The 18659-nt window shown below is 38.1% G+C and overlaps 1 protein-coding gene across 22 annotated transcripts in view; it reads left to right on the top strand.

Annotated features, from left to right (window-relative positions):
• Positions 1–18659, top strand: part of PTPDC1 (protein tyrosine phosphatase domain containing 1) — a 71834-nt gene that overhangs the window by 8485 nt on the left and 44690 nt on the right. The gene's annotated exons all lie outside the window — the stretch shown is intronic.

The raw sequence follows: 18659 nt of genomic DNA, 5'->3' as shown, positions 1-18659 counted from the left end.
AGCCTCATGGAATTTTGGTTGAGAATGTGATGGATCTAAGGGCATTATGGAGAGAATTGGTATCTTAACTAGTCTTCTGAACTATGAACACAGGAGATCTTGCCATCTTTTTAAGGTCCTCTTTAATTTTTCTCAGTAGTTTTATAGTTTTCAGTGTCTTAGATATATCCCTAAATATTTCATAGTTTTTGATGCTATTATAAATTTTTTTATTTTAATTTCATTATTTATTCTTATTATATAAATGTATGATTAATTCTTGTATATTGATCGTGTGTACCACAACCTTGCTAAATTGGCTTATTATTTCTAGTAGATTTTTTGTGGATTGCATCAGATGTTCTACATAGCTTATATGTCATCTCTGAATAAATATAATGTCACGTCTTTCTTTCCAATATGGAAGCCTTTCACTTCTTTTTCTTGCATTATTGCACTGGCTAGACCTCCATACAAGTTGAATAAAAGTGGTGAGAGTGGACATGCTCGAGGAGGGGGCGGGAATACATTGAATTGAATGAAATTTCATCATATCAAACGTTTGTAGGCCACACCCAAAGCAGTGCTGAGAGAGGGTACAAGCCTGGTTCAATATTTGAGAATCAGTGTACTCCACCATGTTGACCGGTTAAAGAGACAAAAATCACACAATTATATAAATTGATGCAGAAAAAGCATTTGACACAATTCAACACTGACTTATTGTAAAAAAGAAACTCAGAAAATTAGGAATAGAGGGGAACTGCCTCAACTTTAAAAACAGCATATTTTTCTTGCAGAGCTTCTAGAAATAAAATTTAACTTAAACTTACAGAAATATAATTGTTTTTATATATCATTGTGGTGTTCTGCCAACTTGCTGAACTTGTTTATTTGTTCTAATTGTTTTTTACTGGATTCCTCAGAATTTTCTAAATACAACATCATATCATCTGCAGATGGAAATAGTTTTACTTCTTCCTTTCTAATATGGAAGCCTTTTATTTCCTTTTCTTGCATTATTGCACTGGCTGGAACCTCCATTACAATGTTGAATAAAAGTGATGAGAATACATATCTTCATCTTGTTCCTGATCTTAGGGGAAAGCTCTCCATCTTTCACTGTTACATATGATGTGAGTTGTGAGCTTTTCATAGATGCCCTTTATCAGGTTGAGGAAATTCCCTTCTAACACTAGTTTATTGAGTTGATCTTGAAAGGATGTTGGATTTTGTCGGATACTTTTTCTGTGTCAATTGAGATGATCATGTAGTTTTTGTCTCTTATTCCATTGCAATGAGGTATTACATTAATTGACTTTTGAATGTTAAGCCAACCTTGCATTCCTGAGATAAATTCCTCTTTGTCATGGTATATATACGTTTCTATATGTTGTTAGATTTGTTTTGCTAACTTTTTTTGAGGATTTTTGCCTCCATATTAATAATAGATGTCAGTCTATACTTGTGGTGTCTTTCTCATTTTAGTGTCAGCATAGTACTGTACTCATAGAAGGGTCACATGTTCCCTCCTCTTCTATTTTTTGAAAGAGTTTGAAAAGAATTGGTGTTAATTCTTTAATTATTTGGTAGGACTCACCAGTGAAGCCATCTTAGCATGGCTTTTCTTTGTGGGAAGTTTTTGAAATTATGATTTCTTTACTTGTTAGGTCTGTTCAGATTTTCTGTTTCTTCTTAAAGGTATTTGTGGTAGTTGGTATCTTTCTAGGAATTTATTTCATCTTTGTTAGCTATTGGCATATTTTTCTTTATAGAAGTCTCTATTTAAGGTTGGTTATGATGTCTCCTCTTTTATTCCTAATAGAGTAATTTGTTCTTTTTCTCTTGGTCAGTCTAGCTAAAAGTTTGTCAGTTTTGCTGATCTTTTTAAAGAACCAACTTTTGGGTTCATCAGTTTTTCTCTATTATTTTTCTCTTCTCTATTTCATTTCTTTCCACTCTAATTTTTTTTTATTTCCTACCTTCTGCTTGCTTTGGGTTCATTTTGCTCTTTTTCTAGTTACTTAAGGTGAAAGGTTAGGTTATGGATTTGAGTTCTTTCTCCTTCTTAATATGTGTACTTACAGCTATAAATTTCCCTTTAAGCACTGCTATGGCTGTATCCCATGAGTTTTGATATTTTTATATTTTCTATTGTATTTTCTTCTTTAACACATTGGTTATTTAAGCATATGTTGTTTAACTTTTATATATTTGTGACTTTCCAACATTTTTTCCTGTTGTTTTCTAATTTCATTGTGGTCAAAGAACATACTTTGTATGATTTAATTCTTCAATTTACTGAGGTTTGTTTTATGACCTCGCATGTGGTCTGCCATGGAAAGTGTTCCATGTGCACTTGAAGAGAATGTGTATTTTGCTTTTATTGGATCTGGAGTGTTCTGTAGATGTCTGCTACAAGGTATTTATGGTATTCTTCAGGTCTTCTGTTACTTTGTTGATCTTCTGCCTCGTTTTCTATCCATTATTGAAAGTGGAGTATTGAAGTCTTCAATTTTTGTTAAATTATCTCTTTCTCCCTTCAGGAGTTTTACTTCATAGGTTTTGGGGCTCTGTTCTTAGGTGCATGTGTGTTTTATAGTCATTATATCTTCCTGATGAATTGATCCTCTTATCATTGTAAAATGTCCTTTTTTCTCTAGTAAAAATTTTTGTCTTACAGTATTTTGTAAGGATATTAGAATGGCCACCTCAGCTCTATTTTGGTTACCACTTACATGGTGTATATTTTTCCATCCTTTTTCTTTCAGTCTGTTTGCATCTCTGAATCTAAAGTGTGTCTTTGTAGACAGCATATAGTTGGATCATTTTTTAAAAATTTTGGTGGAATCCAGTTTGTGCTTTTTTATTTTATGCTCTCTGGCTCCTTTTTTTTAGAGCAGTTTTAAGTTCACAACAAAATTGAGAGGAAGGTACAGAGATTTCCTATATATCCCCTGCCCCCACACATGTATAGCCTCCCCCATTATGAACATCACTCACCGGAATAATACATTTGTTACCAAGGATGAACCTACATTGATAGAGCATAATCACCCAAAGTCTATAGTTTATCTTAGAGTTCACTCCTGGTGTTGTACATTCTATGGATTTGGACAAATGTGTAATGATGTATATCCATCATTATAATATCATACAGGATGTTTTCACTGCCCTAAAAATCCTCTGTGCTCTGCCTATTCATTCCTCCCTTCCTCCCACCCCCAGCAACCACTGATCTTTTTATTGTGTCTGTAGTTTTGGCTTTTCCAGAATGTCATATAGTTGGAATCATGCTTTTCAGATTGGCTTCTTTCACTTAGTGATACACATTGAAGATTTATCCATGTCTTTTCATGGCTTGATAGCTCATATCTTTTTAGGGCTGAATAATATTCCATTATCTGAATGTACTGCAGTTTATTTATCAGTTCACCTGTGGAAGGGCATCTTAGTTGCTTCCAAGTTTTATGTATAAAGCTGCACAACTATGTGTAGGTTTTTGTGTGGAAATAGTTTTCAGCTCCTTTGGGAAAATACCAAGGAATGCAATTATTGGATTCTATAGTAAGAGTATTTTCAGTTTTGCAAGAAACCACCAAACTACCTTCCAAATGACTGTCCTATTTTGCATTCCCACCAGCAGTTCACGAGAGTTTCTATTGTTCCACATCCTCACCAGCATTTGGTGTTGTCAGTGTTTCAGATTTTTGCCATTCTAATAGATGTGTAGTGGTATCTTGTTGTTTTAAGTTGCATTTCCCTGATACTACATGATGTGGAGCATCTTTTCATGTGCTTATTTACCATCTATATGTCTTCTTTGGTGAGGTGTCTGTTAAGGTCTTTGGCTCATTTTTTAATCAGGTTATTTATTCTCTTATTCTTGAATTTTAAGAATTGTTTGTATGTTTTGAATAACAGTTCATTGTCAGAAGTGTGTTTTGCAAAAATTTTCTCCCAGTATGTGGCTTGTCTTCTCATTATCTTGACATTGTCTTTTGCAGTACAGAAGTTTTAAATTTTAAGTCTAGCTTATTAATTATTTCTTTCATGGATCCTGTCTTTTTTGGTATATCTAAAAAGACATCACCATACCCAAGGTCATCTAGGTTTCCTCCTATGTTACCCTGCAGGAGTTTTATAATTTTGTGTTTTACATTTATGTCTATCATCTGTTTTGAGTTAATTTTTGTGAGTGTAAGGTCTGTGTCTACATTCTTTTTCTTGCATATGGATGTCCAGTTGTTCCAGCACTGTTTGTTGAAGAGACTATCTTTGCTGCATTGTATTGCTTTTGCTCCATTGTCAAAGATCAGTTGACTATATTTATTTAGGTTTATTTCTGGGCTCTCTATTCTGTTCCGTTGATCTATGTGTCCGTTCTTTGGCCAATACCATACTGTCTTGATTACTGTAGCTTTATAGTAAGTCTTGAAGTCAGGTAGTATCAGTCCTCCAAATTTGTTCTCGTGCAATATTGTATGAGCTCTTCTAGGTCTTCTGTCTCTCTGTATAGTCTTTAGAATCAGTTTGTTTCTGTCCATAAAATAATTTGCTGGGATTTTGGCTGGGATTGCCTTAAATCTATAGATCAAGTTGGGAAGAACTGACATCTTAACAGTATTGCATCTTCGCATCCATGAACGTAGAATCTCTCTCCATTTATTTAGTTCTTGTTTGATTTTGTTCATCAGAGTTTTGTAGTTTTCCTCAGATAGATCTTATATGTATTTTGTTAGATTTATTATTTTTTTAATCCATTCTGCCAATCCTTGACTTTTGATTGGGGCATGTAATCCATTTACATTTAATATAATTACTGATAGATTGGGTTTTACATCTGCCAAATTCCTATTTGTTTTTTATGTCTTTTGTCTTTTGCATTCCTTATTCCTTGATTATTGCCTTCTTTTGTGTTAGATATTTTTGATTATGCCTTTTCAATTCTCTTTTTTCTTTTCTATATATTTTGAATTATTCGTTTAGTGCTTACCCTGGGATTACACTTAATTTAAAACAATCTAGTTCAGGTTAAATACTAGTTTAATTTCAGTAGTATACAAAAACTTTTCTCTGATATACGTCCATTCCCTTCCCCCTCTTTTGCACTATTATTGTCATACAATTTGAGTTATATCTTTATACATCATATCAACTCATTTTAAAATTATTGCTTTATGCAGGTGTCTTTTAAAACAGGTTAAGAAAAGAGTTATGTTTATATGTATTTTCATAATACCTATTTAATTAGCTTTTTTGGGGCGGTGCTCTTTATTTCTTTGTGTGGATTCTAGTTACCCTTTAGTGTCGTTTATTTCAGTCCAAATGACTCCCTTTTAATATTTCTTGTAGGGAAGGTCTGCTAGCAACAAATTCTCTCAGGTTTTTTCATTTGTTTGTTTGTTTTAAATCTGGAGATGTCTTCATTTCTCCTTCATTTTTCAAGGAGAGTTTAGCTGGATATAGAGTTCTTGGTTGACCACCTGTTTCTTTCAACACTTTGAAGATGGTCATCTCATTGCTTTCGATCTTTTCTGATGAGATACAACCATCTGTTCTGTAGGAGAGGTACATACCTCCCCTGTAGTACCCTCTTCATGGTCGTGTTCTGGGCTACAACTTCCTAAGCTCAGTTTTAGTTGCCTCTTCTATATGCTTTCTTTCTTCCAAAAGCTTACCAAGGTAACTAGTCCATTGATAACCTCCACCTGCTCCTTGCTCTATGGGCTTATTCTTTTTAAAATTTCTTTTCACCAAGGTCTTAGGAGGGATATGGGTTCAATCCACTACTGAAACCAGTTGTTGTAGTTTGTATCTTGCTATAAGAAGTCCTGGTCTAAGCCTGTTAAGTTCCAGGAGCCACACACCTACCTATGTTTTCAGTCACCAAAGTGCTTGAAATATGTTTCACAGAATAGTTTTTTCTTAGAGAAATAGTTCAGGAATTAAAGAGGTAGAAAATCTTGTTATCTTCCTTGGTCCATAAATAAATGAAAATGGTAAAGTGAATAACAAACTCTGCTTTACCCAGTAGTTTAAGCTTTTCATGTTGAACTAACTGAAACTGATTGAAAAAAATTCTGAACAGTATGTCACAAAATGTGTATTTAAAGGTGAACATAATTATGTATCCACAATATTTATATATTTATTAAAAGGAATATTTAGATAGTGAACATCTGTTGGTTAGGAAGCCAAATTATGGTGTCTTATCTGGTGCTTGATCAAAAGGTGGCTGATGTGGGAAGTCTTTCTTCTTGGTGATACCACTTGCATAACAAGGCCTGGAGTCCAGGTGATGTGTTTTTAGAATTTTAGTAGGAACGTTAGTACCCAGGTCTCACCTGGGAATATGAGGCTCTTTCTAGATCTGGTTGGTCTAGATGATGTGGGGCTTCTTAATGTATTTCAAGATTTTGTGAAGATTGGCTCAGGAACTTAAAAAGAAGGATTTACTGTTTGACAACTAAACAGAACCCAGGAGACACACCTTCACAGTAACCTGTGTGAATACCTGCTGTTAGGTAAATGTAAACTGCTTACCTAAAGCAGTGGTTCTCAAAGCATCAGCATCACTGGAAACTAGTTAGAAATGCAAGTTATCAGCCCCACCCAGACCTACTGAGCAGAAATTCTGGGGCTAGTGCCCTCAGTAGTCTTCTGGGTTTTTAAGAAAGCCCTCCAGGTGGTTCTGATGGGTATTGAATTAGGAATTGTTGACCTCTTGATAAGTTTGGAAGTATCTGTGGTGGTGACTGGAGGGTGAGGTTGGTTCAGACCTGTAGGAATAAGTAGCCGGGTGTGGCTGTTTGTTGGGAAAGGCCAGGGAATATGGAAACCTTGCTTGTGAAAACCAGCTTCGCCTATTGTTAACATTTTACCCGTCTGCTTTATCATAATGTGTTTTCTGAAGAATCTGAACAGCATATTTCTTAAATGATGAAATAGCGAGGATCCTGCTGTAGTGTTTTTCTCTGATCTGTGATGAGTCTCCTGAGAGCCAGGAACCCTCCCTAAGGTATATTTAAGGTGTGAGATCACAGAAGCCAGTGAGGTTCATAGCGAACTGCTAGACAGAATATATGTTCAAGGCAGCCTTAGTTCTTTCCCTGAAGACATAGCTTGTTAGAAAGGCTGGAGGGGTCTGAAAAAAAAGAAAGTGTTTTCTGAATGTTGCCTGCCTGCCACCAGGGGCGATGTGAGGAGACAAGGGATTTCATAAAGTTCCTTTTTTTGAAGTTGCGGATTCAGAGATGAGGACATTTCAGTTTAAAAGAAGCCTGTTCTGTTTTGTTGTACTACATAAGGAGTGCTTTAATTCTTTAAGGACAAAATGCTACTGTGGTTTTAGGAAGCTATGTTTTATAGCATCTAAGCCACTAGATAAATCTTCAGTCAACCCTATGTGATGAGAGGATGTGAATAAAACGTGTAATTGGTGTTAGGAATGGTATCCTAAAGGAGAAAAAATGTGGGCTGAGGGTTGAAGTTATTGTCCTCATGTATATTTGGCTGAAATGAAAACAGATCTACCCCTCAGGGAATTAGAAAGAACACAAATCTGTCAGGGTGAAGATTGGCAGGAAGTTGGAGGTATAAATGTGATCAGGAAAACGAAGATGAGGAAAATGCCATTGCTTGCATTTGCATAGTGGTGCTGTGACATAACTGATAGGCTCTTGGCAATACCTTGAGATAGGTAAGGTATGGTTACCGTTCCTCCTTTACAGGTGAAAAAGCTGGGGTTCAGAGATGAAATAATGATAGGGGGGCAGCTAGCTACCTTTTATTGACATTTATTCGTGTATTCATTCAACAAATCTTCACTGAGCACCTGCTGTGAAGATGCTCAGGCCCTGTTGTCGGCTTCCTCCAACAGTTGACACAGCAGACAAATGTATGCCTTCATGGAGCTTCCATTCTCGTAGGGGAAGGCAGACAAAAAATGAGGTAATTAAGTAAATTACATATGTGTTGGGTATGTTTTCTTCATGAGTCCTGAGGAGAAAAGTGAAACAGGGAGGGGGAGCTGGTTTAAATTGTAAATAGGGTGGCTAGAAGGGTTTTGAAAAGGGCTGCCACGGACTGGCTATTTGAAGTTACCAAGATCACTCTGGCTGCCGTGTTGAGAACAGATTGAATTATGGCCCAGGCACAGAAGTAGGTCTGTATACAGGATCTCAGGTCATCTTTACAACCTCCGCAGGGCAGATAGTGAGGCTCTGAGACGTTAGTAAGTGTGCCTACTCACAAAGCTAGTAAGTGCCAACAGCTCTATTGAAAACATGTTTGGGTTTTATAACCTTACTCTCAGACCAGCTGCGTTTCTGTTTCTGTTAGGAGGGAGGAGGCCAAAATGTGTAAAGGGGCTATGTTCTTGATATTTGTCTTTGGGACAGCAGTGAATGAGGATTTGGATGAAGGATCAGCATATTGTCTGCACAAAGCAAAACAAATTTGAAAATCCTGCTGTGGGTAAGGAGATCTAAAAAGTTTCTTGGAAGCGAAGGAATTATAAATGGTGCAGAATCCAGTGTAGCTAAGTTAAAATGCATGAAGTAACAATGAAGTTCCTTTTATTTAGTATGAAATCTTTATTGTTGAAAAGGTGTATGTGTAGTGGTTAAGAGCACAAACTCTGGAGCTGAACTGTGTGAATTCAAATCCCAGCTCTGCTACTCAATAGCTCTGTGGCTTCTGGCAAATTACTTGACTTCTCTTTGCCTTAGTTACCTAATCTGTAAATGGGAATAATATACAAAACTAAACAAATTCTTACCATGTGATCCAGCAGTCATGCTGCTTGGCATTTACCCAAAGGAGCTGAAAACTTTTGTCCACACAAAAACCTGCACATGGATGTTTATAGCAGCTTTATTCATAATTGCCAAAACTTGTAAGCAACTAAAATGCCCTTCAGTAGGTGAATGAATAAATAACTGTGGTACTTCCAAATAATGGTTATTTAGCACTAAAAAGAAATGAGCTATCAATCCATGAAAAGACATGGAGGAACGTTAAATGCATATCACTAAGTGAAAGAAGCCGATCTGAAAAGGCTAATACTGTATGATTGCAACTATATGGCATCCTGGAAAAGGCAAAACTGTGGAGACAGTAAAAGAATCAGTGGTTGCTGGGGTGGGGCGGGCTGGGAAGCAGGGATGACTAAGTGAGGCACAGAGGATTTTGAGAGCAGTATAAATACTCTGCATGATGCTGTAATGGTGGATACATGTCATTATACATTTGTCCAAATCCATAAAATGCACAACACCAAGAATGAACCCTAAGGTAATCTCTGGACTCTGGGTGATGATGATGTGTCAGTGTAGGTTCATCAGTTGTAACAAATGTACCCTCTGGTCAGGGATATTGATAATGGGGGAGGCTATGCGTCTCAGGCAGGGAGTATATAGGAACTCTCTGTATCTTCCCCTCAGTCTTGCTGGGAACCTAAAACTGCTGTGAAAGATAAACTCTATTTTTTTAATGAGAACAATAGAGTACTCACTCAATAGTGTTGTGGTGAGGATTATATGAGTTAAGATATATAAAGCACTTGGAAGAGTGCCTGGCATGGAGTAAGCTTGTGTGTTTCAGTTATTATATTATTTGTGAACATAAACATATATAGAGAGCTTTCATAGGTTCACTCTTATACTTGGGCTTCCATCTCTCTTTTTAACCCATAAGAACTTAAGTTTTTCAACCTCAAATTCTTCTACTGTGATTGCTGTGTAGAATCTGATCATATTGACAGTATTTCTTTAAGTGCGGACAAAGGGCCTCCTACATCGGAATGAGTGGAGTGTAGGTTGATAATACAGGTTGTTACACTCCTCACCAGACTTACCAACTCAGATGTTTTGAGGGTGGGACCAACGAATTTGCATTTTCCACAAGCACCCAAGGTGATTCTGACGCAAGGCAGAGTGCTAGTGCTGTGGGGTCTGGGCGGAACTCGACCACACTTCTGACCCCCCAGGCACTTCTTAATGCAGTCCCCACAAATTCTTTCCACAAAGTACACATGTAGATTTTGGCAGAACGCTGTGTCTGGAAGATGGAAGGGAAAGTAGTGACCTAAGAACTTCTCAGTCCATCTCAGAGCCCGGGCTCTTGTGTGAAATGACTTTTTTTATGAAATACAACGTTCTTTATATCAAACTCTTACTTATGACGACTTCCTAACAGTATGAGTAATAGTTCATTGTGTTCTGAGTTTTAAGTATCAGGTGCTTATTAGTGAGCATGTGATTAATCCTAAACTGTTGAGTCATTTTGGAGGGACTCTTTGGGACAAAAGCAAACTGTAGGACAGAGTGAGAAAAATATCTGTCATGAGCAACAGGAGATGAGCTTAAATAATACGTGATTGTGCAGCAAAATGACAGGATTACTGTTCAAACCCTTTTCTCCTGACTACAACCAGGCACATGGAATGAATTCAGTTGTGAATGGAGGTGATGTTTCATAAATCTTGAGAAGCTCAACTGTCGCTAACTGCTGGCACGACTGTTCTACAGTGATGAAGGGAGTACTTTTTAGATTGTTACAGAACTAAGAGGGAAATGAAGTGAATGTAGACTTAGAAGGGAAAGAAACAAAAATGTTACAGATATTGGTATGCAAATTAAAATAAGCAATTATTGAATACCTATATGCCAGACATTGTGCTAAAAACACATACAGTCTCTCTTCATCCTCATAGCGACCTAAGAAAGTAGATATACTAATCCTCATTGTACAAAAGAGGAAATTGAAGCTCAGAACAATTCATATAGCTGGCAATAAACAGTCAAGATTTAAACACAGAACTTCTGACTGTATAGTATAGTTTAACTAACGTAGTTGAGCTGTATATATTTCATCAGGGGAATTTCTGCATCTAACCAAGATGAAATAACAGAGACTATAATTACCCTCCTGCCTTAAACAACTACAAAACCAAACAAAATGTAGAAAAAATGGCTTTTGGCCATTGGAAGCAGGCAGCTCAGGACCATGATCTCTGAGAGAAGAGAAACAAGCATGGCGAGCCTGAGAGTACACGAGCAGCCTCCCTGGAAGCAGCTTCCAGGCTGCAGTGCAGCGAGGAGGACCTAAACAGAGCCTTCTTAGGGATGCACAGAGAGCCAGGGTGGCTAGAGTGCAGTGTAGGGTCCTGGGGAGAAGGGAGCAGCACAGAGAGAGCTCTGGAGACTGCAGAGGGCCCTCAGGTCTTTGCCGGCCGGAGGTGTACGACTGAGTGCTGACCTGGGCAGACTACCCAAGGCCGGGGAAAGCTAGAGGAAGGAGCAAACAGGGCAATTTCCAGGGCTCTCAGAGGGCTGGAAATGGTTCCTGTTCCCACCAGCCAGAGAAGAAAGGCTTCATGACACCCAGAGTAGAGTTGGAAGCCGCAGAAAGGTGTGGCCTTAGCAGTGGGGCTAAATTAGCCTAAAATGAAGGCGGCTCTGGAGCTGCCAGCCTGATTCCAAATAACTAGTCTAATGAGAGAAGGAAAGGAAGTCAGTAATTGAGACCTGTTGAATAAGTGATCAGCAGCTGCAGGAGGAATGAAAAGGAACCTGCGCTGTGTTCTTTTGAGGACCCTACAGGTACAGGTAGAGCTGGTTTTCTGTTTTAATTCTCAGACTTTGGGAGGTCTTGAAATTTTCTGTTTCTCAAACTAATGTTTATTATCTATTTGAGATCTTTGAAAATTGGTAATTTAACTCTAAGCATATAGTAACAGGTAATTAGACCATTAAAGCAAACTTGCCATTCTTCCACTGTTTTTCTTAGGTTAGAAGAATTACTTTTTCATAAAAAATGTGTATTTCTGTTGTTTTGTAAAAACATAGTATTTAAGCTATACAAAGGACTTTTTTATTTTACCTTTTTTTTTCTTTTTTTTTGCTGAGGAAGATTCACCCTGAGCTAACATCCATGCCAACCTTCCTCTATTTTTTAGTATGTGGGCCGCCAACACAGCATGCTTGCTAACAGAGTGGTGTAGGTCCACACCCAGGAACCAAACCCAGGCCACCGAAGTGGAGCATGCTGAACTTAACCACTAGGCCACTGGGACTGGCCCTTATTTTACTATTTTCAAGCATGGCTTTTACAGTCACATTAGGATATTCTTTGAAGATGGACCATCTTTAATTCTGTGGATTAATTATTACATTTTAGCAATAGTACTGTCAACCTGCAACAGAGGGACATTTATCACCCCCAAATGGGAGACATTAAAATTGGGTTTCACATTTTCTATTGGAGAAAGCCTTTCTTATTGTGGCACTAGAGCCAGAAAAGTCAAAGGAAAAATCTTACAGATTGGACTACACAAAAAAGTAAGATTGCTAGCAAAACAGACTATTAACATATGTTAAGACATGATAAACTTAAAATATGTGTGACATATGATGAAGACTTGATATTCTTGGTATAGAAAAACGTCTTGCAAGTCAGTCAGAAAGGGGCAGATGTCTAGGTTGGGAAAAGGGCTAAGCTCTAAAGCAAGCAGTTTATTAATAAGAAATTATTTTTTTTTAAAAAGCCTCTGAAGAACTACTCTGCCTCACAAAATAAAGAAATGCATGGGCCGGCCCTGTGGCCGAGTGGTTAAGTTCACACACTCCGCTGCAGCGGCCCAGGGTTTCACCGGTTCGGATCCTGGGCGTGGACATGGCACCACTTGTCAGGCAACGTTGAGGTGGTGTCCCACATGCTACAACTAGAAGGACATGCAACTAAGATAGACAGCTGTGTACTGGGGGGATTTGGGGGGGAGATAAAGCAGAAAAAAAAAAAGATTGGCAAAAGTTGTTAGCTCAGGTTCCAATCTTTAAAATAAAATAAAAAGAAATGCAAAGTAAAACATAATAAGACATTGTTAAGAAGATGTAAAATGAAAGAAGTTGAAGAAGACACAAAGAAATGAAAGCATATTCTGTGCTCTTGGATTGGAAGAATTAACATCGGTAAAATGTCCATACTTCCTAAAGCAATCTATAGATTCAGCGCAATCCCTATCGAAGTTCCAACAACATTTTTCACAGAAATAGAACAAAGAATCCTAAAATTTATATGGAACAACAAAAGACCCCGAATAGCCAAAGGATTCCTGAGAAAAAAGAACAAAGCTGGAAGTATCACACTCCCTGATTTCAAAATATACTACAAAGCCATAGTAACCAAAACAGCATGGTACTGGCAGAAAAACAGACACACAGATCAATGGAACAGAATCGAGAGCCCAGAAATAAACCCACACATTTATGGACAGCTAATATTTGACAAGGGAGCCAAGAGCTTACGATGGAGAAAGGAGAGTCTCGTCAATAAATGGTCTTGGGAAAACTGGACAGCCACGTGCAAAAGAATGAAAGTAGACCATTCCCTTACACCATGCCAAAAAATCAACTCAAAATGGATTAAAGACTTGAATGTAAGATCCGAAACCATGAAACTTCTAGAAGAAAACATAGGTAGTACACTCTTTGACATTGGTCTTAGCAGCATATTTTCAAGTACCATGTCTGACCAGGCAAGGGAAACCAAAGAAAAAATGAACGAATGGGACTACATCAAACTAATAGGCTTCTGCACAGCAAAGGAAACCATCAACAAAACGAAAAGACAACCTAACAATTGGGAGAAGATATTTGCAAACCCTATATCAGATAAGGGGTTAATGTCCAAAACATACAAAGAACTAATACAGCTCAACAACAAAAAAACCAACAATCCAATTAAAAAATGGGCAAAGGATCTGAACAGAGATTTCTCCAAAGAAGATACACAGATGACCAACAGGCATATGAAAAGATGCTCAACATCATTAGCTATCAGGGAAATGCACACCAAAACTACAATGAGGTATCACCTCACTCTGGTCAGAATGGCTATAATTAACAAGACAGGAAACAACAAATGTTGGAGAGGATGTGGAGAGAAGGGAACCCTTGTTCACTGCTGGTGGGAGTGCAAACTGGTGCAACCACTATGGCAAGCGGTATGGAGTATCCTCAGAAAATTACGAATAGATCTACCATATGATCCAGCTATGCCACTGCTGGATATTTATCCAAAGAACTTGAAAACGCAAAGGCATAAAGATACGTGCACCCCTATGTTCATTGCATCATTATGCACAATAGCCAAGACTTGGAAGCAACCTAGGTGCCCATCAAGGGACGAATGGATAAAGAAGATGTGGTATTTATACACAATGGAATACTACTCAGCCATAAGAAATGGTGAAATCCAGCCATTTGTGACAACATGGATGGTCCTTGAGGGTATGCTGAGTGAAATTAGTCAGAGGGAGAAAGTCAAGTACCTTATGATCTCACTCACAAGTAGAAGATAAAAATAACGACAAACAAACACATAGCATTGGAGATTGGATTGGTGGTTACCATAGGGGGAGGGGGGAGGGGAGGGAAAAAGGGGTGAGTAGGCTCACATGTGAGGGGATAGACTATAAGTAGTTTTTGGGTGGTGAACGTGATGTAATCCATACAGAATTCGAAATATATTATGATGTACATCTGAAAGTTATATAATGTTATAATCCAATGTTACTGCAATTAAAAAAAATTTTTTTAAAAAGATGTAAAATGCCCAACATTAATGAGGAAGAGAGAAAAGATGTGCCTTCTAATAAATTGTGTCTATTGGGCTGATCTTTCTGTGGGCACAGCGGGTTGGCATTAGGAACACGTAGGCTAGGTCTGTGTCCCAGCTCTACCACTAGACATGTGTGGTCTCAGACAAGGTTTCCATCTGAGAAAATGGAGATAATGATAGTACGGCCCTGATAGAGCAATTCCGTGCAGATGACATAGATTTTGTGAAGTAAAGCACCTAATACAAATTATGGTACTGGTGCACAGGCAATTTTAGCTGCTGAAGTAGACATCAATCTGCATATTGAAAGGACCCAGCAGAAATTGATTAGGTTGTAAAAGGACAGCTTCCAGTAGACATCCTCGTGAAATTCAGAACACCAAATATAAAGATCCTGCAGCTTATCTCTGACAGGTCACAGATTGGCATCAGAGTTCTCATTAGCAGTATTGTTTGCTGGAACATGGTAGAACAATATCTTCAAAATTCTAACATGGCATGGCTAACCTAGAATTCTGTAAGTAGGCAAATTATCAGCTGAGTACGAGGATAAAATAAAGGTATTTTCAGAATGAAAAGACATAGAGAGTTTACCTTCTGTTCATTCCTAATGAAAAAATTACCTCAGATTAAATCAAAGCCTAAACAGAATCTAAGGACCAGTGGCCTCAAGTCAGGGCTGCAATTGAAAGACATCCCAGGTAGAGAACTGTGTAGTAGGCCTAAGAAGCTTTTCGTCCACATTAGAGTAGGATTCCAAAGGGCTTGGAAAAAGTTATAGTATGATTATGATAGTATGATTAAGAAACGGAAAGATCTTAAGGATATGAGGAAGGATGTAAGAAAAAGGTGATTAAAAACCAGGGGGAAGTCTGTATAAGAAATGCGTGGTGTAAATTTGCAGCGAAACAGAATTTGCCTTTGTTTTAAGCAACTGATGAAATGAAAGATAATCCATTGGACACTGATGCTTGGAATGATTTACTTTGAGCCGCACAGGTACAGTGACACAAGATTATACTTCTTTCTATACAGGTCAAAGCATAGTACTTGGTGAAAATTTTTTTAAAAGTATGTGTATACAGATATATATAATATCTAATACACACACAAAATTATTATATTGTAATTTGTCTCACATTTTAGAATAAATCTATAGACAAAGCGTGGGAAACTTAATTATAGATATAACTAAAAAGTTAAAAATCTTACTATAAAAGAAATGGTACGGTTAGAACTTGAAAAGTAGAGAGGAAAGGAGAAATGGACAGTAGTACAGGTAAACTAATTTACTTATTTTACATAGTAGGGAATCCAGATACTGTTTAAAGTTAATAGAATAAGAAATGGTTAAAGGATGTTATTTAAAATTACAAAGATAATCAGAGGAATTAAATATACTGCGATGTATTAAATGGAGAAAGATTTGGCCTGGTGGGAGATAGGTAGGGTAAATGAGCCAATTTCCTCATCTTTTATGCCAGGACTTCAATACTGTGCTTAAAGGTGGTAGAATACTAACTAGAGGTGTAAGTGTAGTGACTACCCCCAGAAGAACTAGAGCCGTGTTTAGCTTGTTTACCTCTGGGCAGTAAAACCTGGGCTGGGAGGTAAAAGCAGAGACTTTCCTTTTCCTTCTGTACCATTTATTTCACTTTTAAGCTTTTATGTATGTTTAATTATCTGTACTGAATGTCTGCTTTTTAACCTCAAAATGTATTAAATCATTTTTAGCCAGTTTTTTTCTTGACTGTTGGTGTGTCTTCACGTGTCTTGAGACTGCTGAAACACTAGTGTGACGTAAGGCACGTACACTGCCCAGACAAGGGGGCTGACTGCTTTTGTTGTAATTTTTGATCATCACACCTGTCTGGAGGATAGACTTCAGCTCTGGGCACTAGAATATGAATAAATATGGGTTGTGAGTAGAAGGTGCTCGCCATCCGGGTGGGGAGGTCTAGGAGCATTCCATGTGAGGAATGGGGAGGGGAGCTGCAGTGTGTGGTCGGGAAGATGTAATTCAGGAATAAGGGCAGCATGATCACCAGCTTGAGATGTGTGGAAGAAAGGGCTTGTTGTTCTGTGTGGTCTAAAAGGGCAGAAATTACAGAGCAACACCATTATAAAGAGCTTTCTAACTACCAGAGCTGTGCAATGATGTCACTGGTACTGTTCAAACAAAGGCATTGTGGAGAGTATGCTCGCGTTGGTTAGGATACTGCTAGAGGACTTCTGAGATCTCTGAGTTTCTGAGGGGCTACTTAGAAAGTTTTAAGACATTTTACAGTCATGCTTGTATTCTTTGCCACCTGAAAGGCTACCATTAATTCAACATTCTTTTTTTGAGAAAGATTAGCTCTGAGCTAACATTCACTACCAATCCTCCTCTTTTTGCTGAGGAAGATTGGCCCTGAGCTGAGATCCATGTCCATCTTCCTCCACTTTATATGTGGGATGCCTGCCACAGCGTGGCTTGATAAGCAGTACATAGGTCTGTGCCCAGGATCCAAACCAGTGAACGCCGGGCTGCCGAAGCAGAGCGTGCGAACTTAACCACCGGGCCCCTGGGCCAGCTCCAATTCAACATTCTTTTAATAGCCATGTTTTCCTTGGGCTTTAGGTATTGGGGGCACAGAGATAAATAAGACCTGAATAGATCCAAGAAACTCAGTCTAGTATGTCCATTTCAGCTCAACAGATGTTCCATGAGCATGTCCCATACACCAGTCTCTCCCCTTCTCTAGAGACAGAGATGAGGAAGTTCTGGATTCTCCTCTCCGTGGTGTGCAGGGGAGCTAGTCCAGTAGCCAAATTTCATTACATTACAGCTGAAGAGCACAGGGTGGCATTAGGGAAGGCTTCACAAAGTGACAACTGGTCCTTGCTGGATCACCTGGGACATACTTTATAACTCTTCACCTACAAAACAACCAGTGCTAGAACCGTGACTGCTCTAAAATTCCATGGTTCTAAAATGGGGATAGTTGTTTTTTTGTCAAAATATGCTTTAAGAATATAGTCCAAGTTTATAAAAAGTAGTGTGGTAAAAACATTTGCTGTAAATCTAATCTTAATGGATATCCTTTCAAATTAAGTTTTTGCTAATGAGTTTCCTGGAGCAACTTGTCCTTGGACTTCTTGTCTTTATGTAACATTCTTTTAAAATGTTATGTACGTTATAAAATTTTTTATTAATTACTATGATACCAGATTTGTGATAATTATTAATATTGGCGAAATCATTCTTTTTTTCTTTCATTTTAGAGTAGCCTATGATTTTATTTTTATATTTCCTTTGAAGGGAGACAGCATCATCAAGTAGGACTTAAGATTTTAAATTTTATACCCTTTGAACATATAAAACTTGATTTTAGAAGTAAAATTTTAGTGAACTTGAAATTCTCGGGCCTCTGTCCCCATGGGGTTGGGATGCGTCACCCTCCTGGCAGTTGGATGTGTTCACCAGCCTGGACACTCTCCAGACCCTGTGCTATTGGGATTTTCTGGAGGCTTCCTCACGTAGGCATGATCGATTATCAACTCCATTTCCAGCCCTTCTCCCCTCTCTAGAAAAGTGGGGGTGGGGGGGAGGGGCAGAAAATTCCAACCTTCTCATCATGAGTTGGTCTTTCTGGTGACCAGCCCCCATCCAGGAGCCATCCAGGAGCCCACCCAGAGTCGCTCTTTAGAACAAAAGATGCTCCTAGTGCTCTTATCACCTGGGAATTTAGAAAAGTTTCAGGAGCTCTGTGCCAGGAATTGGGGTGGTGGGGGGGAAGAGAGCAATATATGTATTTCTTATTTCATAGTCCGACACATAAGAGCTTAAGAAAGGTGACTTTTTTTCTTTTTTGACATATAAAACAATTTACATAACTTTCCTCAGTGGAGACTATAGCAACACAACAATCACTTAGCCTGTAGTTTAGCACGAGCTAGACGAAGACTTAAGTGCAGAGTAAAGTCAGATAAATTCAGTAAACCTCAAGTTAGTAAAGAATGAGGGGTTCTGTTCAATTGCCTCACATACCGTCAGGTCCACAATAAATCTTCCT

This window comes from Equus caballus, chromosome 23 (genome assembly GCF_041296265.1).
Source record: "Equus caballus isolate H_3958 breed thoroughbred chromosome 23, TB-T2T, whole genome shotgun sequence".
Taxonomy (NCBI): domain Eukaryota; kingdom Metazoa; phylum Chordata; class Mammalia; order Perissodactyla; family Equidae; genus Equus; species Equus caballus.
The sequence above is the reverse complement of the archived record's forward strand: the minus strand, read 5'-3'. Positions and strand labels throughout refer to the sequence as shown.